The sequence below is a fragment of the Mustela nivalis genome (genome assembly GCF_964662115.1).
Source record: "Mustela nivalis genome assembly, chromosome: 8".
NCBI classification, from domain to species: Eukaryota; Metazoa; Chordata; class Mammalia; order Carnivora; family Mustelidae; genus Mustela; species Mustela nivalis.
In genome coordinates, this window is record NC_139027.1 from 62983173 (window position 1) to 63009640 (window position 26468).

The 26468-nt window shown below is 40.6% G+C and overlaps 2 protein-coding genes across 2 annotated transcripts in view; one reads left to right on the forward strand and one right to left on the reverse strand.

Annotated features, from left to right (window-relative positions):
• The window catches only part of LOC309871387 (uncharacterized protein), a 574873-nt gene extending 549693 nt beyond the window's left edge, over positions 1-25180 (reverse strand). Inside the window, exons 1-3 of the mRNA XM_082744364.1 lie at positions 25106-25180; positions 22044-22168; positions 21181-21261 (exon numbers count right to left, since the gene is read on the reverse strand). The gene's annotated coding sequence lies outside the window, so the exon portion shown is untranslated. The remainder of the gene's footprint in view (positions 1-21180; positions 21262-22043; positions 22169-25105) is intronic.
• FANCL (FA complementation group L) overlaps positions 1-26468 on the forward strand; it is a 304302-nt gene that overhangs the window by 18508 nt on the left and 259326 nt on the right. The window contains exon 2 of the mRNA XM_082744360.1: positions 2006-2040. The gene's annotated coding sequence lies outside the window, so the exon portion shown is untranslated. The remainder of the gene's footprint in view (positions 1-2005; positions 2041-26468) is intronic.

Consider the following 26468-nt stretch of genomic DNA (forward strand, 5'->3'; position numbering starts at 1 on the left):
GAGAAAGCAAAGGGAAGGGGAACCATCAGCAAAGGCCACGCGTGATTAGGGTCTGATTTTTAAAATGACTGTCCTGGCAGCAGTGTCAAAGATGAAGCGAGAGAGGTGGTCTGGAGGCCAGAAGATCCTTCCAGAGGCTTAAGGGAACTGTGATAGCAAATAATGAGGGTCTGAACATAGAAAATGGCCATGCGGATGGAAAGGAAGGGAAAGTTCGAAATCTCTTTAGGAAATAGACCATAGAAGACATGGTCTTGACTGATCAGGAAGAAGGAGGAAGGAGAGTGAGAGGCTAAGGACAACTGCAATTTCTCCAGTCTGAGAGGGTGAAAGGGTGGAGGGCTGTACTCTAAAGAATGCAGGAGAAAATAAGGCATGGAGATTTGTTCGAAAAAATCAGAATAAGCCATCTGACATGATGCATATTTGAGATTGTGACAGAATTTGCAAATATATTTTTGTGATCTGAAGGTCTTCACCTATTGAGCTTATCCAAAATCATGAAAATTAGATCATTGAGGAATACGAACCCAAATTTCCTTCATTCTCCTTTCTCTAATGTAAATTATCTACAAGGTAGAGACCAGTAGATGGTGTCAATTTTATTTTATTTTATTTTATTCTATTTTTTTTAAGATTTTATTTGACAGACAGAGATCACAAGTAGGCAGAGAGGTAGGCAGAGGGAGAGGGAGAAGCAGGCTCCCTGATGAGCAGAGAGCCCGATGAGGGGCTGGATCCCAGGACCCTGAGATCATGACTTGAGCCAAAGGCAGATGCTTAACCCACTGAGCCACCCAGGTGCCCCTAGTATCAATTTTAGATATTTATGTCTGGTGAAAATTTCCCCATTTTAGACCTTCCGTTACATAATCAAAAGCATGGCTTCTTCTTGAACACTTTTTTCTTCTCTATATTCCACAACACAATCTGAGCATACTGTGTTTTAGGGATTATTGACCTAGAAGGAGAATAAAATAATAATTTGCTAAATACTTAACTTCATTTACCAATTAATGGTGGTGAGTTTTTCATTCGGGATCCTAATTTCAAATTCACTAATTAGAATTCTGATATATTTAAATACACTAGGAAATGTCTTTTTTTTTTTTTTTAAAGATTTTATTTACTTGACACAGAGAGAGATACCTAGGGAGGGAACACAAGCAGGAGGAGTGGGGAGGGAGAAGCAGGCTTCCCGCTAAGCAGGGAGCCTTATGCAGGGCTGGATCTCATGACTAAGCCACCCAGGAAATTTCATTAGTGAAAGACTTCCTTACCATAAAAAGATGAAAATCTCTCTGATCCTTTGTCACAGTTGCAGTAGTATTTCCTTCTGTGCTTCCAAATCTTCACTGCAACCATCAGCAATGCCCCCAAGGTGCACTTGAGTGGCTCAGTCATTTAAACTTCTGACTCTTGGTCAGGTCATGATTTTGAGGTTGTGAGATCAAGCCCTGCACTGGGTTCCATGCTCAGTGAGAAACTGGCTTGAGATTTTCTCCCTCTTCTCCTGCCTCCCCCCGACTTATGCATGCATGTGTGTGCGCACGCTTTCTCTCTCTCTCTCTTTCTCTCTCTCTCTCATTCTCACTTTAAAAGAAATGAATAAAATCTTGAAAGAAAAAACAAAAACAATGCCCACAAAATGAATCCCTTCTCAAGCAGGACATTCTGAGGCAGAAATCTGTTGTGTCTCTCTGCAGAGCTCCCATTAAATAATTTCTATAGTTTCAGTAATAACTCTTGAATAATGTACTCTAGGATGCTCTATTTCCAGACCTTTAACCTTAGAGACATAGATGAGAAAACTTCATGTCTTTATTATATATTTCTACATTCATGAATAATGAGTTAACTTCCATTAGACTATGCTGTAATCCACAAATAGAATGTTTCCAGTCCAAATATAACCAGATTTTACCTACCTATTATAAGGTAAGGAAGCCATGTGTGCCCTAACAATAAAAAAGCATTGCCTGAATCTGTGTTTTTCAAATTGCAGGTCGTGACCCATCTGTGGATCATGAAATCAATTTGGTGAGTCACAATTAGCATTTTTATAAAATAATATAGAAAACAGTGGAGTAGATAATATGAGAGTGCATTACATTTGTTAAGGGTGTGTGTGGTTTTGTGAAGATTTTGTATGTACATACTAGGCCCTAATGTAAATTATATCTTACCAAGAGTCTCATTCAAAGAAATTTGAAAGCTACTGGCTTAAATAACATCATCGATGGATGTTGCTGAGAAATGTCAGGAGTTTGTAGCTCAAATAAGAAGTGAAAATAAATTTTATGAAATGCGAAGACTTATTTTTGTACAACAGCTCTCTGAAAATCCAAGCACTCACTTATTTCAAGCTGTCAAATATCTTACAGAATAATACCTAACAAATAGAATCAAAGGTTTCTCCCATACTGTGTTTTATTACTGAGAATATATAGTCCAACAGCACTAAATGACAGATTCTCACTGGATTGATTTAGCCTTGCTTTTTAGTAGTAATTATGGACAGAAGTCTCATTTAGTTGCATTGATCTTGTATTTAACTTAAGAATAATTTCAGAAGTTGAGATTTAAAATGCACTGTATGAGTCCTTAATCCGTGAAAAGGACTTAAAAGATAAGAAAGCAATTGAAAACCTACAAAAGCATATGTTGTCATTATGTATAACCTATGTACACACTCCCAAATATCATATTAGTATGTACAGACTAAAGGATATTCTATATCTAAAGAATAAATGAAGACCATAAATATGAATCTAATGGTTGTGCTTCACTGTAATTTTATGAGAAGCCTAACTTATAAAACACAATTGATTAATTAAATAAATAAAACACAATTTTATGTTAGTTTATTTATGCAACCAAGATTAAGTTCTATCCATGGAAATAGTGGAAAAGTTTGACCTAATATCACACTACCTAGTTATTTCTCATTCTGGGATGCCTAACTTATATTTTGGCAAATAAATTTTAAGTCTGTAGTTATCACTGAAAGTACCAGTCATGAGTTCTACCTGAACTTGAAATAGTCCTCTTTTGAGAGAGCTATAGTAAGTGTGAGTTTATATTTTATTTCATTTCTATCATTTCATTCCTTAGGTTCTTTATGGTGTTTTAAAAAATCCATAATATAATTCTATGAGAGTTAACATAATAGACTGTAACAGCTGTTATGGTCTATTGTGTAAATAAGTAATTACAGAATTTACAGACTATCATGTAAATATGTAATTATGGACTTTTTAAAATGTGCATTATTTACTCGATAGTCTATCGTTTACATATGTAATTATGGACTTTAAAACATGTATTATTTACTCAGTCTGTAACAGCTCCTTGGGACAGAGTCGTTCTGGCCTATCGGGTAAACATGTAATTACAGAAAATTTTTAAATATGTATTATTTATCTGATAGTGCTGCTACAGATTATCACATCCATACGTAATCACGGATTTTTTTTTAAATGGTTATTATTACTTTGTATAATGCTTCCACAAGTCAACTCGGAGATTTTCGGTTCGTGGATCAGTTATCGAAAACCATGCAGTGATTCCATTGTATTCGATGTTTGCAAAGAATAATGGTTATCTGCAAGTCACCTAAGTGAATTTTCAAGATTCCCAAAGAAGTTAAAGAACTGACCCCAAAAGGAACAAGTCATTTTAAGAGAAAGGATGCTTTTATGATAGTCTCTAGCTTAAGGTTCTAGATTTCATTTTTCCATAGTTAGTGACATTACCATAACATTTATTATAAAAAGCCAGAACTTTGTAATATATTTGGTTTCTTTAAAGCAGCATATCTGGTGTGCATTTTATGTTGTTGTCCTCCTTCATATTAAATTATGGACAACTCCTTAGATGACAATTTAAACTACTTGCCAATTTCTGTGGTGTAAATACTCCCACCAACACAGATTTCAAGCCACCAGAGAGATATCACTTAAGTTGGACTCTCACTTCATTACCAAGCCATAATGGCAGATGGAAAACTATTTCAGCCTTTTAGGCCATTTCAAATTTCAGTTATTGACTTGTGGTATCCAAACCTTATCTGTAGTAGCTGCTGAACAAGTCAGACACAAAAGCCCAATGCTAAAGGCACACATCAATATTTAAAACAATAAGTCAATAAGAGACTCTGCTGTGCCCTATTCCCTGGTTCAGAAAATGCTACAATCCTGAGTGTGTTACTCAGCATTTTGAAGATGGGAGGACATTGTTTGGGATGTTGAATAGGAAACCAATCTTGGGGTGACTCATTAAAGTAGAAGTGCACCTATGAGAAATCAGTTTGGCAAGAATGTTCTAGAAGCAGTTAAAGTATCATATGGGTGACTGGGCTGGAGAACTTTAAGATCTATTCTAATCCTATGATGCTATGTTTTGTGATTTAATATATAAGTAAAGGTTAAATATATCCCATTTCAAGAAGCCATTCAGAGTTCCACAGTTGTGTACTAGCAGATTAAATGCCATTTTTAACTGAGTAACAAGTTGTAAGCTCAGCTGGGCAACTCTGGAAGATCAAACCTTGAGAGGAATGCTGTGAAAATGAACTTCAGATACTGAAAATACCAAAACTAAGGATGTTACAGAATGTCTTTTACTTTTGAGTTGTCTTTTATTTTAGTAACAGACTTAATCATTGTTCTGCATTGAAATTTATTGATTTTTTAAAAGATTTATTCATTCAAGAGAGCATGCACCTGGGCACACAATTGGGGGGAGGGTCAGAGGGAGAGCACAAGAAAGAATCCTCAAGCAGACTCTGCACCTAGCAGAGTGCCAGAAGAGGGGTTCGATCCCAGGAACTTAGATCATGACCTGAGCAGAAACCAAGAGTTGGCGGCTTAACCAACTAAGCCACCCTTGGACCCCCTGAATTTAAATTTAAATTTAAATTTGCCTTACTTGTTCCAGTTTTTTTTTTTTTTTAATCTAATTGAATACCTATAGAGAAATCCTAAAGATGGGCAGTTTATCCAGTGGTTACTAATTATTTTAAATACCCCTGATTTCAAATTTAGGGGAGAATATACTGATCCCTTTATAGAGCTCAGATCGGTGCCATATACATGATAAATTCTCTACACAACAGGTAATCTATACTGTGTGGTCAGTTTAATAGACTGCCAGAGACAGAGATTTCAAGTAATTCCATCCAAAGGGAATGAGCTCTTCTATACATTTGCCGAAGATGCTGGTAAGATTTTGTGTCATTTCACCACTCAAAACACCCTGCGGAAGGCAAGACCTTCCATACACACTAAATTTTAGTTGTGTGGAGGCTTTATCAAGACCTGACGCCATGGGTTGCATACCTTCAGGGAGAGATCATGTTCCCAAATGTTTAAATCCCCATGTAGCACAAAACACAAAATATACATTACATTAGAGTATCACATGGCCAACGACTGACTGGAGCATGCCCGGAAGAGGGCAGGTGCTGCCTGCCAGAGGCTGCAATTTAATATCCTGCTATAAAAGCAATAGGAGGCTCCTGTTCATCTGAAACCTAGAACCTATAATAAAAACAGTGAACAATTCAAAATTGGCACGTGAGTCCCACTGGCTGTTTTTGTGCCAGGATTTTTTTTTTTTTTTCTTTTAACCAGGCCAAAGCCGCAAACTATGTATGGTACCCTGAAACAACCAAGCTCTTCTTATGTGGAGGGTGGCATTATGGGTAGTGAGGGATTTACTATCTAGAAAATTCTGTTTTCTTTGTTTTAAGGAAGGAAGTATAATACGTGTCCCAATGGCTATTTCGGGAAATCCCTTATTCTGGGTCTATTAAAAGGCTGAACCACATAATTTTGAATAAAGTGTAGACTTGCAAGAGTACCAGTGTGAGGCACAGAAATGGGAAAGGTGAGCCAGACTTTATACATGTCCGTTTCATCCAGGTGCTCCTCACTTTAAACAACAAATGCATCCCGAGAGTGAAGTGAAAATAAAATACTTGTAAATTGAATCATATTTTAAATTAACCAGGGATATGGCTACTTAAAGGAGGCTTCGGCTGGTTCCTTAGTAATGTGGATGACCGATTTGCAATTTATCAGTTTATGAAATATGAATTTTCAGATGTCACATTTTAAAGCGGAGTACATACATACATATATTTATATGTGGGTATATATACTTACAACGATATGTCCTTATAAATATTCTAAAAGTCACACAGTTAAAATCGAAATACAGCAAAGACATGAATGTTTAGCTTGATCCATATGGATTTTCTGGGTTTAAAGGAACATATAAAATATTTGCTTGAATAAGGCTGTGTTAGAAAATGAAAAACAAAGGTTTCCAGAATTGCAGTTAGTTATCTGTGAAGTGGGAGTGCCGCGCAGTAAAACTCCGTGTCCACTTGGCTGCAACAATTAATATGGAGCTATTTTCAAGGTGGGATTATGGGCAATGGAACCTCTAGGGATGGGCTGTTTTGCCCATGCGTTAAATCCTCATTTTGTGTGAACTTAATGAAAAGATTGCAATATGTTCTGTCAATGGTTCCTAGAGCATGGAGATGTCTCTTTCTTTTTCCCCTGAGTAAACGGAGTGAGATTTGTGCTGCATTTTATGGATGGAAATGTAAAGAAAGTGTGTGCTTTTTTACTTTGTTTAGAAGTCCTGAAGATAGACTTAAAATCATGTAGGGAAATGCAGTTGGTCTAAGGATGTAATATTGACTGGATGCACAATCAGTGGATTTGTAAACTTTGCTGTGTTTGGGGAAAACCTCTAACATTATAAAATATCGAGAAGAAAGAGTTGAGTTTTTCTATAGCATTTTAAATTAGGCATAGCTATTTTCAACAGAAGCTTGTTGGTTTGCTCTAAAAAAGTTTTTATTTATTATTCTAACTAATTTGAATTCACAAGTGTGGTGTGCTATAGCCAGAATAAAGACTTGCTTTGCACAGAAATGTTCAGATGCTGTAATACAGTCAAGCATAAGCTTATCTTCTTTCGATAAAAGAGAGACTACTTGAGGATAGCAAATGCACAATATGGATCATCACAAAAAGCCCAGGGTAGAGTGGAAAGGAACAGAGACCAACAGGTGAGGCATTATTGGGTGTACACACCACGAGGTGCCGAGTCAGCCTTCAGGCGACCCTGGCACAGCCCGTGTGCCGTAGGTCCGTCAATGAGGAGGGTCTCACTAGAGCTAAACTATGTGTGGACATCTGCCTGAAGCCTAAGCCCACCCAGGGGCATGCATGTAGTCAGAGTCCTCCCCTCTTTCACTCCTTCCCAGCCCATGGCTTAGATGGAACCAAGCTTGTTTTTCCTCAGTTTTGCCAAAAAACAAATCACCTTGAGATTCCTGCGACCACAGAATATCCAGGGCCTAGCAAACAACTCAGAGGCTCTTCATCATTTGCCCTAGTGATCCAGGGATTTCTGTCCTTATGGGGGATCGAGACTCTGAAACTTTGGAATTAAGCAGCTTTTGATTCAGTAGACCAGAGTTCATTTTTGTTTTTAACGCCATGGAATTCTTTGGGTAGAAGGAAATCTTAGAGATAAGTCAAATCCCTTCACTTAAAGGTTGAGAAAGCTAGGGCCCAGAAAACTGACCTGATTTGGCAGACTGTTGGCAGGTGGCCCAGCCGTTGGCAGACCTTCATTCCAAGAGGAAGGAAACAACACAATTAAGCTAAATGTTAGGTGCCATACACGTGTTACCTCATTTCATCCTTGCAAAACCCCTAAGAGGTGCTTATCCTTATCATTCCCATTTAGAGTAAAGTGAGTGAGAGAACAGTTGACTGACTAGTCCCAAATCCTGTATCTTTAGGACAGTTTGCTGAAAAATCTATTCACTGAAATGGCCAGTTTACCCAATGAATTCGAAGAATGGTCAAATTGTTGAATTTACCAAGAACTTATTTCTTTAAACTATTATTTTTACAGTAATTACAATTATCCTTAGTGGTTGAAGGTTTAGTCAACGGTTGGCTTTTACTTTTTCTTCATGGCAACATTTGTTTGGAATTTAAATTTGTCTTAGTTACTGACATAGATCAGATGTGAGGTCCTACCTCCATGGTCTGTTATAAAATCCCTTCTGGGAATTTTCCCTTCCTTTCTCCTGCTTTTAATGGTATCTACTTTCACCTTGCATCTTCCTGAAAACTAGGATTGAGTCAACATAGCGAAGGGACAAACTTTGTGCATTTGATGACACTTCTAGCAAACTGAGTTGCATGGGATGGTTCAACAGCCCATGATGACATTTCTAAGATTTCATTTTGTTTAGTCTTAGTTTTAGTTTAGGATGATTAGTTTACTACAGCCATTCATGCACTGCAGTCCCACAGCTCATTCGTCAGCCAGACCAGCCAAATGTCCTGTTTGTTTCACATTTTTAGCACTTTAAATAAGTAATCCATTTAATTTATCCAGGTAGCAAATCTGTGAATCAAACAAAGGTGAAAGGCAATGGATCCAATTAAATGAGCTGGATGAGAGAAACTCATCTTATCCTCATGCCTCATAGAAGTTCTTGAATTTAGAACAAGCACAATATTATGAAGTGAAAATGGCTTTAATTCCTCAAAGTCAGGGACCAATATTTAAGAAAACGTGGAGTACACTAAACGTGCAGAGCCTACCAATGACTGTAAAATGGCTGTGGCAGAAAATAAAAATTAGGAGTTCAAACAAAAACTTTGAATTGGCCTCTCAAGCTGCCATGGTTGACTCATTCAGTGGGATCTGTGATAAACTTTAGAGAAGCTTCATCCAAGGAAAGTGTTGGCAAATCCATGATTTGGTTAATTGGTCATTCCAAGAACTATCTGTCAGGGGAATTGGATTTTGGTGAAGAGATGGTTTTTGGAGAAATAGCAATTCAAGGAATTAGTCTTTCAAAAGGTTGGGGTTTTTTGGCACACTGATAGGCTTCGGATCACTGGATGGTAAGGCATGGAAACAGGTCTGCTGACTCCAAAACTACCATTCTAACCTCCATAGCCTTTCCAATTAACCACATAATTGGGTATAAAGTGGAAAGATTACTTAAGTTCCTTAAAACCAAAGGGAAGAAATATAGACTGAAAATTTTAGACCCCTGAAGAAGTTCCCTTGAAAAGTATGTATATTAAATCAAATTGCATAGTTGAATTCAATGCAAATCCTGTAGTATAGGTCCCAGTAGTAGAGTGTGATATAGTGATTTTGACTGCCTAGTGAGAAAGTGCTTTCCCTGATACCAAGAACCTTAATTTGAGCAAGACTCAAACATTTATATTCATATCATGTGAATCTGTCTGGCCACAGTTAATTTGAGCATGTCACTTTATTCCCTGTACAGAATATCTAAAGCTTTAAGGCAGATTCAGGGAGCCTTTTCTTCCTGAAACACAAACACTACACAACTCTCTCATTAACTGGAACTTTCACATCTGCACTGAAGTGAAAATAGAACCTAAAGCTCTGTCCTACCTCATGTATGTCAAATAGCACAGATTAGAGAAGGTGTGCTTGACAATGGCATTTTATTCAGGCTTGAGAGGGAAAGAGTTGGACAAGTCATAAGCCTACATAACTATGCAATAAAAATAATAGTAGTGATGTTTAAAAGACACACTAAAGTGAATACTTTATAAACGCAATATTTTGCCTGTTACTCATTTGACTTCACCTCAGTTTATCACAACCATTGAAAAATATATCTCTATAACTGCAGAGCTAAAACCACTTCTGAGTCCTCTGGAGCCAGAGATGTAATTGGGTGTGTGTTTCTAGGGGTTGGGGGGGGAGAGAAAAATTATTATTTGTAGTATTTTCAGGCTGGAAGGGTCTAGGTCAGTTCTGTTTACAGAAATATAATGTGAGCCACATATATATTTTTTGAATTTTCTAGCTACATTTAAAAAAGTGCAGAAAAGGTTAAATTACTTTTAATTTATATCTCCTTTAATCCCCAAAGTAACCAAAATATTAACATTTTAACCTTATAATAATATAAAATATTAATGAGCTTTCTACATGATTTGTAGTAAGTCTTCAAAAATCTGGTGTGTATTTTACACTTACAGCACAACTCAGTTTAGACTAACTACATTTTAAGCACTCTATAGCCCCATATGCCTTGTAGTTATTGTACTGGACGGCATGGGTCTAAATCCATAGTCTCCTTTGAAAAGGTGCTTTGAAGATACTGGAATTGGCTAATTCTGTCTGGATTGGACTGTGGTTTGTTTACTGTTGACTCTGAATGTTAGACTACTGGAGGCTAGGGACCAAAAGAGCACAATTACAAGACCTCTGAACTCTGGGCTATAAGGTATACCCCCATTAATAGGCAATTCATTTTGCCAAGTTGTAAAATGTTTGGGCTGTCTCCTGGTTTTCTTTCTTTCTTTCTTTTTTTTTTTTTAAAGATTTTTATTTATTTGACAGAGATCATAAGTAGGCAGAGAGGCAGGCAGAGCGGGGGGGAAGCAGGCTCCCTACTGAGAAGAGAGCCTCATGTGGGGCTCGATCCCAGGACCCTGAGATCATGACCTGAGCAGAAGACAGAGGTTTAGCCCACTGAGCCACCCAGGCACCCCATCCCCTAGTTTTCTAAATATTTTCCCTTTTACCTAAAGCCAAGTAGATAAGAAATAAAGGAACATTCCTCTCTGCCCTTTACACCAAGTCCAGTCATCCAGTACTTTACTCTCCAGTCCAATACTTTACTATCCATCTACTGGGTGGTCAGGAACCATCATTCCTGAGTGTGGTTATTTGCCTTATGTTTTGACACATGGGTAGAGGTGTGTGGACTCCGAACCTCTGCCTAGGCAGCTCTCTTCCTAAGACCCTGTGCATAGCACTGCCTGCATCCCCACACCTCCACTACTTGGCTGACTCCTGATTGCTGTGTGGGGTCAGCTTTGCTTTCACTTGCCCTTAAGACCCCAATGCCATCCCAAAGACTATCCCATGCTACCTCAAAGACGCAGACCCAATGTTCTCTCGCCATGTTTCCATAGCAAACATTGTGAGCTCTTATGCCACAGTATTTCCACCGTGGCTCCTACCCCACAGTGTTACCCCATCTGCTTATTGCCCCTCTCTTTCCCCCAACTAGACAGTGAAAAAAGGATCTCTTTTGCCTTTGTAGTTACAGGACCCAATACAGCACAGGTACTTAATTAAAGATGAAATCTCAAACAGTATATAGAAAATATAATCAAGTTCATTTATTTTGAAGGATAATTTATTTAAAAGTATATGTCTGACATATTTTATAGCAAAAATGAATGTAAAATGCAACAGTTGCCTTTCCGTTCCAAGCATTGCATTAGATGTTGAGGCTGTAGGGATGATCCTGAGGGCTCTCAGAGATGGCAGTGAAGTGATAGTGAAGATGAAGGCCTCGCAAAGCTCTCACCTGGGGTCAATACCAAGTAGCTGGGCAAGTTAGTATAAAAGCAGACTCTGGGGACTCCTGGGTGGCTCAGTTGGTTAAGTGTCTGCCTTTGCCTCAGGTCATGATCCCAGGGTCCTGACTGAGTACTGCATTGGGCTCCCCACTCAGCAGGAGTCTGCTTTTCCCTCTACCCCTCTCTCCTGCTCATGGTTTCTCTCTCTCTGTCTGAAATAAATAAATAAAATCTTAAAAAAAAAAAAAAGAAGAAGAAGAAGAAGAAGAAAAAGAAGAAGACGACGACTCTGATTCTGGTGGTCAGGGATATGGCCTCAGATTCTGCATTCCTAACAAGCTCTCAACTGCTACTTCTGGTCCAAGGATCCCACTTAAAGTACGAAAAGACTATGGCCTAGAAGTCTGGAGACCTGAAATTTAACTCTGACTCCTATAATGTGGATAGAGGAGTCATTACTCTCAATACTGCCAGATTTGCTTGCTCGACTCTTAAATTGCCTGGGAGAAGAGAGTAGATGAGTTCAGTTATCAATAAACTCTGAAATCCACAATAGCCTTAGTCCGGTCAGCCTGCATAAGATGATTGGGAGTGGAACAGTGACTCTCAGTTTGCGGGGCTCATGAGAATTACCTGGAGCTAATTTCAGAATGTTGACACCCAGAACACCAGCCAAACCTATCACCTTGGAATTGGCATAGGCAGGGGTGCCTGAGTGGCTCAGCGGGTTAAGCCTCTGCCTTCAGCTCAGGTCATGGTCTCAGGGTCCTGGATCGAGCCCAGCATCAGGCTCTCTGCTCAGCAGAGCCTGCTTCCCTCCCCGCCCACCATCACTGCCCCACCCCCACCTGCCTCTCTGCCTACCTGTGATCTCTCTCTGTCAAATAAATAAATAAAATCTTAAAAAAAAAAATAGTGCAGACAGCCACCAGGCATCAGTATTTTTAAACTCCCAGTGTTGGAAACTGCTAAAGTGTAACTGGCAGTCTGTGTTGATTATTAACTCAATTGATTGATGTTAATGAGGTCAGAGATAAGAAGACGTGACTCCCCTACCAGATAACTTTATTTTATTCTGTTGGCGGTACTTCCATGCTATCGTTGGTACAAATACTATTTCCAATGCTAAAAAGGCAACAACAACACAGGCCTTGATATGTGTGGTTGTGCACGGAAGAATAACTGTACGGATATCATAAAGAATCATCAGCCAAACTTTCCAGCTTCTGCAGTCACCTCCTTGACTCTTGAGATCAAAATGAAAAAGGGATGTTTTTTCCCAATGGCAAAAGAGTAAAACCAGCCTCCTAGAAGCCACTGGATATTTTCACCTTGCTAGTGCAGTCCTATCCTAGGTTCTTTTTAAATTAGTTTTTAAATTCGAAAATTTTAAATGAAAAACACTTTAAAACCATACTTTGTCAGTTAAAAAAAAAGTTCTTTATACTTCTTACCACATCTCTTTGGGATAGGTTAAGAGAGAAACATCCAAACTTCTAGTCTATACTTTTAAGATCTCTTGGTTTCAAACCTGTTGGTGTCTTTATTTTTTTTTTTTTTAAACTGGTTGAAGTAAGAAAGAAAAAAAGAATTAGATTCTTTTATTCAGCTCAAGTAATGAGTTTCTTTGTAGCACAGCAGTAGCATTTGTCACTAAAATCCTGATTTTTTCCCCCCTTTAATTAGTTTTGCTTTGGTCAAAATATGTTGCTCATGATTAAAAAAGAAAAAGATTATTTGTTTAACAAATTTACCAATAAATAGCTAAAGAGTACGGCTACAACCAAAACATTCTCTGATTTGAGAGTCAAAAAAATATATGATGTCCTGTTATCTTCAAAGGCCAGAGAACCTGTCTGAGGAGATTAAACTTACATTTTATGAAAAAGATAGCTAAAATTATAAAAAAAAAAAAAAAGTTAAAATAGTAGCTTTAAAGTGTTCAGAGAAGAGAGATCCCTCACTTCCAGCTGGGATGGGCTAATGCAAGGCTACATGGAGAAGGGAAAGATTTTACTTGAACCTTGAAGGATGAGCAGAGATTAGATCATTAGTCTAGAAAAAGAAAATCTATGACCAAGAGCACGAAGAAAGGAAAGCCTAAGATGGGCTTAAAAATAGTAATGAGACAAGTAAAGAGACTAATGAGATAAGAGTATTTGACCTAGATCAGGTGAAAAGTTCCATATCATCCAGGCTTAGATTGAAAGGGTTAAGGGCTATGAACTTAGCAAAAACATCGTTAGGCAAATTGGATTAGTTCTTCTGTTCTCCAGGGACAGGGTAAAGCTGATAAAGGTAAATTGGTATAAGAGTTGACAAAGGTCAATCAGAGAAAGACAATTATCATATGATCTCCCTGATATGAGGAAGTTGAGAGGCAAAGTGGGGGGTTTGGGAGCTAGGGAAGGAAAAAAATGAAACAAGATGGGATCGGGAGGGAGACAAACCATAAGAGACTCTTTTTTTTTTAAAGATTTTACTTATTTATTTGACAGAGATCACACGTAGGCAGAAAGGCAGGCAGAGAGAGAGAGGGGGAAGCAGGCTCCCAGCTGAGCAGAGAGCCTGACGCCGGGCTCCATCCCAGGACTCTGGGATCATGACCGGAGCCAAAGGCAGAGGCTTAACCCACTGAGCCACCCAGGCGCCTCACCATAAGAGAATCTTAACGTCACAAAGCAGACTGAGGGTTGCTGGGGGGAGCAGGGGTAGGGAGAGGGTGGTTGGATTATGGACATTGGAGAGGGTATGTGAAATGGTGAGTGCTGTGGAATGTGTAAGCCTGATGATTTACAGACCTATACCACTGGGGCAAATAATGCATTATGTGTTAATAAAAACAATTAATAAAATTTTTAAAAAGTTGACAAAGGTAAGGTGATAAGGGGCCAGACTAGGAATTTTTATTTTTACATTTTCTTCTAGGTAATGGGAAATTGACAAAGACTTCTGTTTACTTCCTTGTCTGTTTTAAGTAACATAATAAAAGTCATGTTTTAAGGAGGACAAACTTTAAAGTCATATATAGCACAACTTGGAGTGGACCAGAACTTGAGCTGGAAGAATGGATTCGTAGAGCAATGCAGAGAAGTTGATCTGAACTATAGCAATAGAAAGAGGGAGGTATCAGAGAAATTATGATAAGAAGTAGGACTTGCAGACAAATAAATTTGGGAGGTATCTGGGGTTCCATACATATACTCCTAACACTCACTCCACTCTGAAGCCTGCTTGCTGTGACTCCCTGTGATCTTTGTTTGTGGTCTGCAGCATGGCTAGGAGAAGAGGTGTGGTCCCGTCGCCCGACCAGTCAGAAGAGCCAGAGAGCAGGGAGAGACTAGTCCTAGATGCAGCCTGAGACAATCAGAACGGGATGTGGTGGATACATGCTACAGACTCCTCACCACTCCACTGGAATAATTATTTGTTCTACACTAGCCCTCAGAGTGCCTCAGTGGAATTAAACTTCAATTCCCCAGTAGCTACTTCCTTGATGATGTGCCATTTCTTGTCTTTCTTTTATGCCTAATATTCTTTCCCCACTCCCTCAATAGCATTTCTTGGTATCACTGTCAAATAAACTTGTGGCACAGGCATCCCTACCTTGGTGTCTGTTTGCGGAAGACCTAAATTAACAGTTAAGAAAGCAGCCTTAAAGTTTGGAAGAATAATGCCCCCCTCCCAAAGATGTTCAAGTCCTAATCCCAAGAAAGTGTGAATGTGATACCTTCTGTGGCAAAGGGGACTTCGCAAATGTCCATGGAATGGGGACTAGCCAGATGTGCCCAGTCCAACCACATGGATCCTTACAGGCAGAGAACTGATCCCAAGGGTAGTTGGAGGGAGATGTGACCATGGAAGAAAGTCAGAAAGATGCAACATTGCTGGCTTTGAAGATGGAGAAAGGGAGCCAGAAGCCGAGGAATGTCGGTGGCCGGTAGAATGTGGAAAAGGCAAGGATATGAATTTTCCCCCAGAGCCCTTAGAAAGAAATGCAACCCTACGGACATCTTGATGGTAGCCCAGGGAGACCCAGGTCAGAGTTTCGACCTATAGAACTGAAAGATAATTAATTAGGGTCGTCCTAAGCAAGGAAGTTTGTAGTAAGTTTTAGTAACAGGAATAGAAAATTTATACATTATTTTTAAGTTACAGGCTACCAAAATTTTGAGGGAGTCCTAAAAAGCAGAATAAAACAGAAGACATTGATTTTTTTAAGAGATGCTGTTTTGAATGTTCACTATGTTGAGTTCTGTGTGTGTTCTTGAGAGTATGATATTCTTAGATATTCACAGAATCTCTTGTATATATGTAGTATCATTCTTCAACTAATTATGAGAGGGGAAAGATATTGGATTATTTGTTGTGTTTTGTTTTAACCAGGAAGTTATTGTCATTTAATCAGTTCTATTAAACCGTACATGATGCCTTCGAGAAAATACAACTTTCAAAATGTGTTGGCAATAGGGAAAATGCTGGCAATTGATAATAAAATACCATTGCCAAACACACTCTTTCCGGGGCTCAGTTTCACCTGGGCTATATTTAGAAGTTTTCATTTGGAAAGGATGCTTTCCGTGACAAATGTGTTATACGAGTCTATTCTTTGAATTTAAAAATTTCATTGAGTTGTGGCGACACACCCAAGGGCTTGAAAGATGAATTCTGACACATTAATTCAGAGCAACTTAAAGTAGCTTTCAGTGCATCGTTCAACATACGTATCCCGGACACACAGTTTTATTTGTGTGTGTAGTTCTTGCTTTCCAAAGCCACACCTTTGGAATATTATGGACATTTTATTATATTCTAACCCTGTAGTTTCATTGGGTTGCTCCATTTTTAGCAGCTCCTGCCTTTTCCCCACTCTGTCCATCCAATCTCTGCAGCCACATCCAATCCTCTCCCCTCCCCACAAAACATGTACAATAGGGACACGATCGAATAGTAAAAGCTCTAAGCCACTGGTGAGCTGCGTTTGGCAACAGAGTTGGGTATGCTGCCTCTATCCAGAGTTCTGGGGTGATACCCACACCTCCACCTAACCTTCTTCAAATAAAGCCTACCTACTTTCTGATTCACCTTCGGCCTGGTTCTGGCTTCTATGCTGGTACTCATGGAGCTGGGTGGTGACACAGGGCCAGGCCTGGGTGGCCCAGCAGAGCTCCTCCAGCCTCTTACCCCGATAAGATTCTGCTTCCAGTGGCCCTTCTGCTAACTGGCACAGAGCTTTCTGGTATGTGTGTCTGGCAGCCCCACGATGAGGAGCACCTTTGAGTGCTGCATGGAGAGACCTTGTCTTCTCTGGATGCATTCCACAGATTTGAGTTAGACTTGCTTTGTGGCCTTGGTTGTATCCACTGCTGCTTCCTCTGAGGTGAGTAGGTGCAAAACATGGGGAAAGAATCCTTTCTGCTGCCCCACTTTGTTTTCCACAGCCTCTGAATCATGACAGCAACCCCCACGCCCACACTCCCACTGTAAACAGGAGTGTACCTCCAAGCCACCTTCATTAAATTAAATTCTTAGTTGTTTTTTTAAAAGCCTTATCTATCTGCAGATTGTCAGTGCTTCATGTTTTGCTCTTACTTCTCCCTTGCTCACAATATACCATTCATAATAAAAATAAGCTCTTGCCAAACAAACGTTAAATAACTCACTTTATATGTATACATTACAAGGGTAAAGCCAATCATCATTTAACCTGTTATAGATGCAGTTCAATCACTTCAGTGACAGGATAGGACAATGACTGTTGCTGCATTCTCTGGTGGGCAATATCATCCAGTGTCTCAGAGAAGAATCTGCTTAGAGCACATCCTCTAACTGCAGATATGATACCAGATGCACAGCCCCCCTCCAAGAAAAAAAAAAAAAAAGAAAGAAAGAAAGAAAGAAAAAGAAAACAAATTCTTCTAAATATCAAGATAATTTGTAGAAGGGCTATATGGTTACAAAAGCATTTTGACAGGGCTTAAGAAAATGAAATCAGGGTGAAAGCAAGTGCAAAAGACATTGAATTTCAAGTAAGAATGGGTGCAAACACTCTAAAGCCAAAAATAATCTGTGTACCCTGGAGCTTGGGGACCGACCGTCTGCCTCGGCAGATCACAGTCCTATAGCCATGTGTCCCCAAACAACTAAAGAAGACGATTCAAGAGGATTACCTATTGGTGCAACCTTTTAATGCTGACAAATGTGGCTAGTTTCATAGGCAGGTGCCCTCCACAGCTTTTATTTGCAATGGAGTTTTTAATGTAGTTAATGCTATTTTAATTCCATTTCTATGAGGACCCTATTTTCTCAGAGACTTGGTCTTGCAAACCCAGAGTCTGCCAACCATAGTACCTTTCAGGAATGTCATTCTGAGCCATTCTTGTTGAAAATTATCTGTGATGGTGTTTTCCACCCTCTTCCTTCCCCTACCACAATCTTGCCTCTGGTTCCTAACCCTTGATCGATGCTACCCACCCTAAAGTCATCAATGAGCTACTCTTTTCCAATTTTAGTGTCCTTTCCATTCAAGGGAATAATCCTTTGATTTTGAAACTATCAGGCTTCCTTGAGCCCTTCTTAACCTTGATTTTAGAGATATTAAAAAAAAAAAACTCTCATTCTCCTATTTTTATCTCTATAATAATTCTTGAGTTTAAGTACATTTTGGTTTTTTTATTTCATTTTAATACATGTTTACCAATTATTCAATTTAGAAACCTCTACCAGAAAGTACTGCTCCTTTTGCGACATAGCTGACAGAAGAATGCTGAGTTTTGAATGAAGTTCCTCATGAAAGAAACAATCTATACAATTCCTAATCTCACATGGGATTGAGAGTATAAACTTTGCAACCATTTTACATAGTTTTCCCAGCATTCTTGACATACTGATTACAAAATAGTGAAATTAAAGAGTAATCACTGATGACCCCATTCTATCAGGATTCCATCTACCTTTGAATGTTCTAGAAGTTTCAGGAAGGTCAAGGAAGAACAAATACACTAGGGATTTAGTAATGCAAATTTTAGACTGATTTCTAACATACACTGATCACAGATGTGTGCCTCATTGGGGCCTAATATTCACATTTTCCTGTAGGCAAAGTCTAGGCTTAGACTGCCTATAAAGAGCTATTCCTAGCCTCTAAGTTATGAAAATCATCACTGGATGTCTAAATATCATGTGTTAAATTTGACCATCACTCAAATGCACACAGAAGAGTAAGAGGGTCAGGGCACTAGCTACTAATGAGAAGGAAGTTGATTTTAAATCTGTAATGTGTATGTTTATATGTACTTTTCCATTTGGCGATAGAGTTTCTAATTGGGTATTTTTGTGTATGTTGCAAAATCTTTAATCAGATAACATTTTGCATCCCCAAATCATATACAGTTATGGTATTGGATTTTCTTTTCTCTACAAAAGGGTTTATTTAACCTCTTTAGTTAAAAATAATTTAAGGCCATGATGAATATTGATTAACCTTGGGAACCAAAGAGTAAACATAAAAACAGTTCCGTACTCTAAGTTCAGGTTTAACAATGTGCTAATAGCCCATAATGAAGATAGCAGCCATCAGTTAATCAACCCATTAAGTTGAGATCAGAAGTGTCAACTCAAGTGCAGTCTACTAATTTACTGACCCTTAATGGGTCAGCAAGATCTATAACCCTAAGACTGATCTTTCTGCTTCTGTTAAAGTGACTTTGGAGGCCAATTCACTTCTTTCCATGATTATGATCTCTGACCTGGTATGGGCAGGAAGTCAACGTAAAATCCATTTATGAGAATGTGCTTAGGGTTACTGAGTAATGGAATCTCAAGCTAACTAGTGGGTTAAGTGTACGGGTGGAAGCTCTTTGTGGAAACACCAACTTTGTTTTTCTTTTGTCCACACAGTGTGAAAATAAACATGCGCAATCTTAAGTGAGAACTTCTGACTCCAGTAAGTTCTAGGTTCTTGAGTTAGCTGTGTTTCCACCCACTCTCTTTCCTCTATTATGAGTGAATTTCATTTTTTTTGAAATGTCAATAGGTTAAAAAGAACTAAGTAGCAAGATGGCAACCTATAGGGCTATGACTGCCCCCAAATAATTGCAAAATAAGTATTGCTTTATTAAAGATGTAGTGGGTTGGATAGAAAGTTGCTTTAGTGATCAACAAGCAAAAAGTAGATATAATCTGTCTGATCTGATACATGAGAATCAATTAACCGGGTGCTACTTGCAAGGGGAAGGAGAGAAAAAGTAGGAGAACACCTTCCTCTAGTTGGGCCTTTGAGAAGGTGTAACAAAAATTATGAATAGAAAGTTCATTCACTTGAATCATACCTGTATGGACAAGATAGAATAATTGTTATGATAATACAAGAGGTTTGGAGGTGGGGGGTTTTAAACATCAGAATTTTCCTTCTCAGGGGGTAAAGTGATTTATTTTACTACTAATTACAATGTCCACTAGCAACCTGTCAGGTGTATGTCAGAGACTCAAAAGGATGTCTGCAAGAGATGCAGCTGGGTTTGGTCCTGACGCCCTGGTCGCCAGCCAAGCTTGTGCGGCTGTTTAAATGCTACCAACTCCAGTCCTGCTCTCACAGTCTCTGGCTGTGGATTTCCCCCCACTAGGACACCAACAAAATATGAGGTATTAACTGAGATTCTGGAAAGGGGAAGCAAGAAAAAAAAAGAAAAAAGAAAACTACTAAATGCACTAAACATTAAAAAAAAAAAGTTTTATTGAAAGAAAAACTGAGATTAACTTGAAGACCTAAAGATTTGTTTTTTGCTCTACAAAGGAAATGTGTCAGTTGCAAGCCGATGATGCTCGAAGGATTCCCGCAAAGGAAACCATCTTTCCTGGGAGAATAGAGAGCCTCCTCTGTTGTTGGTGACATTGCCCCCCTTCTCCCCCCCCCCACTTGTCGCCTTTGTTTTCCTCCCCGTCATTAGCCAACCTCCCAGTACCACTGTGCCAACCTTAGCACAAAGACACTCTAAAAGCCTCTGTAGGAGCGAGAGAGTTCCATCCTACGTGGGAAAAAGAAGTGAACCCTGGGGCCAAAAAGATGAGGAAAGATTGAGCCTTTGGAAAAGCTCTCACAGACGTGGGTGGCTTTGGCCAGTTCAGGTTCAGCCTTTAGAGGTGACCTCTTGCTCAGGTTCTCAACCTTAAGGATGGCCAGGGAGAAGCAAGGAGGGGGTGGACAGAAAGGAGAGAGAAAGGTCGTGGTGATGGAGGGCAGGAAAGAGAGGGCACACAAGTAGGAGGCTGCGAAGGAGGCCGCTAAACCCCGACGACCGAAGGCGGTGGCCCTTCCCGGGGCTTCGTCTCTCAGTAACCATCCCCGCCCTCCGCACTGGCGCAGCCCTCCGGGTCACTGCCCCGCCCCACCTGCGGGGCTGCGGCGCACTCAGCCCGGGTCCTGGAAGCGGAGGCGCCAGAGAGCACGCCCCGCGGTCGCCCGCTGGGCTGACCCCGAGAGGCGACAGCCGCACGGAGTGGGGGGTCTCACTCTCCTCGCCGCTCCGCTGCCCCCACCCCTTCCCCATGGCTGCAGCAGCAGCAGCAGCAGCAGCAAAAGAACAGAGCCACAGCGTCACCGAAATCCACACAGAGCCCAGCTGCGCCGGGGGCAGGGGGAGGGGGCTGGGGCGACTGCAGGGGGAGTGGCGGGGGCGGGGGGGGGGGGCGCCGGGGGCCGGCGGGGGCGGGGTGGCGGCGGGGGCGGCGCGCGTGGCGGCCGCGCCCCGGGCCCGCGGCCGGCGTCACTTACCCGGCCAGGGCGCGGGGGCAGCTCGGCCGACTCCTCGGGGGCCGCGGCGGCTCGGGGCCGGCGGTCCGCGCAGCCCGGGCGCTGCCAAATGTAAACAATCCGCCATGATTTCTTTGTTTAGCTAATTGAACCTGCCGCCGTCTGGAGTCCCAGGCGCTCCCTCTCTCCCTTCTCTCCCCTTCCCCCCCTTGCGCTCTCTTTTATTTATTTATTTGTCTTCCCCCAGCTCCTCAGTCTTTCCCTCTTTCTTTGGTCTTAGTAGCTGCTTTTAATGGAAGTCGAGGCAGTTGGGTAGTTGGTGCAGGGAGTGCGGTGGTGGTTTTTATAAATACAGGTAAAATAATACCCAAATCTCGGGCTGAGGTGCAATTTCTGAAAGAGGAGGAGGGTGTTTCTCTCTTTCCCTCCCTCTCCTTTCCGGTAGCCCCCCCACTTATTAGACTCTCCTCCGTGGAAAGTGCCAGACAAATGTGGCGCAACTTCTCAGTCACCTTTCCTTCCCGCCAAACTCTCTCGTACCCAAGTTCGCAGGCGGATTTTGGACTCTGCAGAAGCGCTAGGTTCTTCGTTTACTTTGAAAATCTCAAGTGTAAGTGATGTCTGACTGCCTAAAGGCGTACAGAATAGTCTCCACCACCCCAGGGGAGGAATAATCATAATACAGAGTGCTCATCGGGGGAGGATGACCTATTGGCGTCGATTCAACTCCTTTAAGAAAACACGGGTAATACACACACACACACACACACACTCACTCTCTCTCTCTCACACACACACACACACTCCAAACTAGCACAGTGGAAAGCTTCCAGAAGAGTAGGGCATCTCTCAGCCTTTCCTTTGTGTAAATTGGTGGTACTTACGTTGCACAAATATTTGGGAGGGGTGGTGGTGTAGACTCTAATCATGTACTATGGGGTTTAAAACTTCGAGGGAATATTTAGGTCCTGGCAGGAAGGAAGGCTCAGCACCCCTTTCTTTGGGGTTTCTGTGGGTAGAAATGCATTCTATCACCAGTTCTCACTGTAGTTAATGCAGGCATCATTTAAGTTCTGTCCTAGGTGGATTTATGAGGAGACTCCATGTAATCCAGGACAGAAAAAGTCTAGGGTTATGGCTTCATTTATTTAAAAAACTACTCCTTCATTTTCACTTCTATTTATAACCACCATATCAGTGGCACCAAAAATGATTCAATATTTTAATTCATAGAGACGATTGAAAGGCATCTACATCTTGCATTGAAAATGTCTCTTATCATTATAATTAATCTCATTAAAAGAAGTTAGTGCCTTACCTGTGTTTATTCTGTGGGAGGAGAGCACTATTGGATAAAGTAATGTCACCCTTAGGAATTTGGACAACTGTTTGCAGGTCACATAATATACTGATTATAAGGGTGAAGGGACCACCTGATACCAATCTAAGAGAACTAAACTAATGCGTATTTGCACTATGTGCCAGTCACTAGTGTTTTTAACCATTAGGTCAATGAATAAATAGGAGTTCAAGCATTCTGATTATATATAAGGAGAAAAGAGAAAGGAATTGTATTGCCAAGCAATGGAAACGACCTCCATCAAACCCCCTATTTACACATGGCTTTACTCTGTTCCCTCAGAAAAGTTCAACAGAAGTTATGACCCTATTTTTTTTCATACATGAATTATTCCTCTCTCTCCCATGCCAAATTTTACACATTTTCCCAATTCTAAATCAAACTTGATCTTATGAAACCCACCTTGATGTTTACCCTCTCCTAGTGATGGAAACTTCTCCTGGCATCAAATATGACACTTCTGTAGTGCAGAACTGTGTGATAAAGTTCTGCACAGCAGAAGTGTCATATAGGCCTTTGAATAGGGGACTCAGGTACTAAGTACATGGAAGAATCCTTTTTAATTGTTGCACAAAAATTATACTTAAGGAGCCATAGTTTCACTTTTAAAAGTCAGATAAAAAAACACATTTTGCATTAATTAATTAATTATTTTAAAAATTATTTATCTGTTAGAGTGAGCATGCAAATGTGCCAGCAGGAGGAGGGGCAGAGGGAGAGGGAGGCAGAGAAACTCAGGCAGACTCCCTGCTGAGCACAGAGCCCCAAATAGAGCTGCATCTCATGAACCTGAGATCATGACCTGAGCTGAAATCAAGAGTTGGTTGCTTAACTGACTAAGCCACACAGGTGCCCTGTTTTCCATTCATTTATTTGAAGACCTGGCCTGCTTATGTAGAATTGCTGATCCATACTGGCATTATTTCTCTAATACAGTTGAGTTTTGTGTTTTTGTACCATTTTCCTGTCTGTCCTCCGATTCATTTCATTGGCTGCCTGCTATAAACTGAGGTATGCTTTGGAAGTTGGAAGGAGATGGTCAAGTAGAGCACCTCTTGAGTCCGTTCCAAATTCTCACTTTTCTCCTTAACCATGTGTATTAGAAAAACTTGTTCTTCTACCTAGGTGTCTCCTTCCCTCTCACAAGGCTGCCACAGTCACAACACTTTATTTCTGACACTTCTGGTCACCAGATATGTATGGGGTTTTCCCATACCAAGCAATTCTTCCATGACACCAGCGGGGTATTCTAAAATTTTAACTCAATTCTGACACTTTCTACCAGGAGATACTATCAGATCCCATAGGTCGAAGGCTTGTCCCATGAGACTGCCTCTGCCCCATTTCATATGCCCATCACAAGACGTAGGCCCCCTGGTTACCCTTTCCCTCTGACTTGGCTACAAATCGGAGGTTTTCGTGACTTTCTTCCCCTTTGGATTCAGTTAGTTTGCTAGAGCACTCAACAGAACTCAGAAGAACACCCTCTTACATTTAACAATTAAAGGATACCAATGAATAGCCAGATGAAAAGATATATAGGGCAAAGTCTGATTGTAGGAGTTTCTGTCCCTATGGAGTTAGGGTTGTCCCATTCTCCCAGTGTAGATGTGTTTGTGAACCTAGAAGTTCACTGAAGCCTGTACTTTTGAGATTTTAATGTAGGCATGGCCGATCACAAGCTCCATTTTCAGCCCTTCTCCATTCTCAAGAGAATGGGGGCAGCGCTGAATACTTCAAGTATCTAATCATGGCTTCATCCTTTCAGTGAGTAGCCCCTATCCAGGAGCCCATCCAGGGTCACCTCGGTAGAACAAAAGTTGCTCCTAATGCTCTTGTCACTTAGGAAATGTACAGGTCAGGGACTGGTCAAAGACTAAATATTAAAAAAAGAGATTCTCCTAGTGTTCTTAGCTCTTAAGAAATTTAGTAGCCCTGGGTCAGGAACAAGAGTCAGAGACCAATACATATATTTCTTAGTATTTCACCCCAGGCAAGATCACATTATAGATCTGAATATGTGTACCTTCCCTCCCTTATTAACAGCATTCTTTAAATCTTCATGCCTAACAACATGCTAATGGTATACCAGACACTTGAGAATGTTGAAATAATTGAAAACTAATACAGTCAGATTTTTTAGGTTTTAGGTCTGTTACATCGATGGCCTGTAGTTAATCACACATTTCTGTATTCATGCCCTTGTATAGTCCCATCCCTGGCTATTGGCTTCAGCCATGTGAATTGCTTTGGTCGCTAGAAAGTGTGACACAAGTAGAAGCTCAGTAAGCCCTTATATGTTGGGGCTTATCCTTCAGGGTTGCTCCCTTCTAGAATCTTTTACACCTTGAAAGAAGCATGGACTATTCTGCTAAAGAGAGAGAGGCCACATGGAGGAGAGCCGAGGCACCCTAGTCTAGCTGCTAGCCGAATTCAGCTACAAGAGTGATCGCAGCCAACACTACATGGAGTAGAATAACTGCCTAGTCAATTCATAGAATGATGACAATAAATAATTGTCATTTCAAGTGACAAGTTCTTGGAGTGGACTATTATGCAGCAGTTGATAACTGATTCAGCTCTTACTAGCTTCAAAGACTAGAGTCCTGGTCATGCTACTGCTAGAGACAAGGATTTACCAGAAGGATGTGGGGTGGAGGAACAGAGGCTCTGAACAATGGGTGGAGTTTTACAGAGCTAGAACTTCATTCTTCATCTCTTGGAACTCTATGACACAGTGACTGCAATGATGTAATAGCCATTCTGGTGACTGTCTTTATGTTCTCACTTTAGAATTAAGATCCTCGAGGCACTGAAAAAAGAGGTCAGAAGACATGGGGTTTTAGTCCAGCTATCCTACATTCATATCCCAACTCTGCCCAAGTAACCAAAGAGGGTGAATGAAAAAATAAAAATAGAGGGCGCCTGGGTGGCTCAGTGGGTTAAGCCTCTACCATCGACTCAGGTCTGATCTCAGCGTCCTGGGATTGAGCCCCGCATCAGGCTCTCTGCTCAGCAGGGAGCCTGCTTCCTCTCTCTCTCTGCCTCTCTGCCTACTTATGATATCTCTCATTCTGTCAAATAAATAAATAAAATCTTAAAGAAATTTTTTTAAATAAATAAATAAATAAAAATAAATACACACACCCCCCCCGCCCAGGAAGTTATTCAAGTGAGACCAGGAATGAGAAGAAATAATGAGTAATACAAGTGGTTGTCTGACTACCTATAAGTCAAATTATCACTCTCTATATGAGAGTCCTTGGTGGTGAATTAGGCCCCTAGGGATCTGGGTCCTGTAACCTCTGAGTTGACTTTCTGTGTTTGCTGCTGATGTAAAAACACACACCCACCTGCCAGCCAGATTACAAAAACAGGTGGGGGTTGAGCAAGACAATAACGATGTCTCAGCATGGCAAATGACACCATGTCACCATGAAATAATGTACATTTATACATTAATCAAATCTATAATGCCAATAGGATCTAACTTGCCCAATTAATTTTATGTGATAATATTTTGCCTGAACTAACTTACCTCTAGGCTTATAAATATGGACTGGTGATTATTGATTTTCCTATTCTACGATGTGTCAAGTGGTTGAGCAATGAGCCCACCATTTTGGAAATTCAGTGATCTGTGATACTTTCCTTTGCAAAGTTGTCCCTCATTCATTCGGCCATCACTTGGGATGCATTAAATTCTTATCTGTTTCATTGCAAGATAATTAAAGTTGAACTTCTCAGCACCAGCCCTAGACACAAAAATAAATATGGGCAATAAAATGCTCAAGAATATACTTATTTTGGGGGTGCCCGGGTGGCTCAGTGGGTTGAGCCTCTGCCTTTGGCTCAGGTCATGATCTCAGAGTCCTGGGATCGAGCCCCGCATCGGGCTCTCTGCTCAGAGGGGAGCCTGCTTACCCCACACTCTCCTACTTGTGATTTC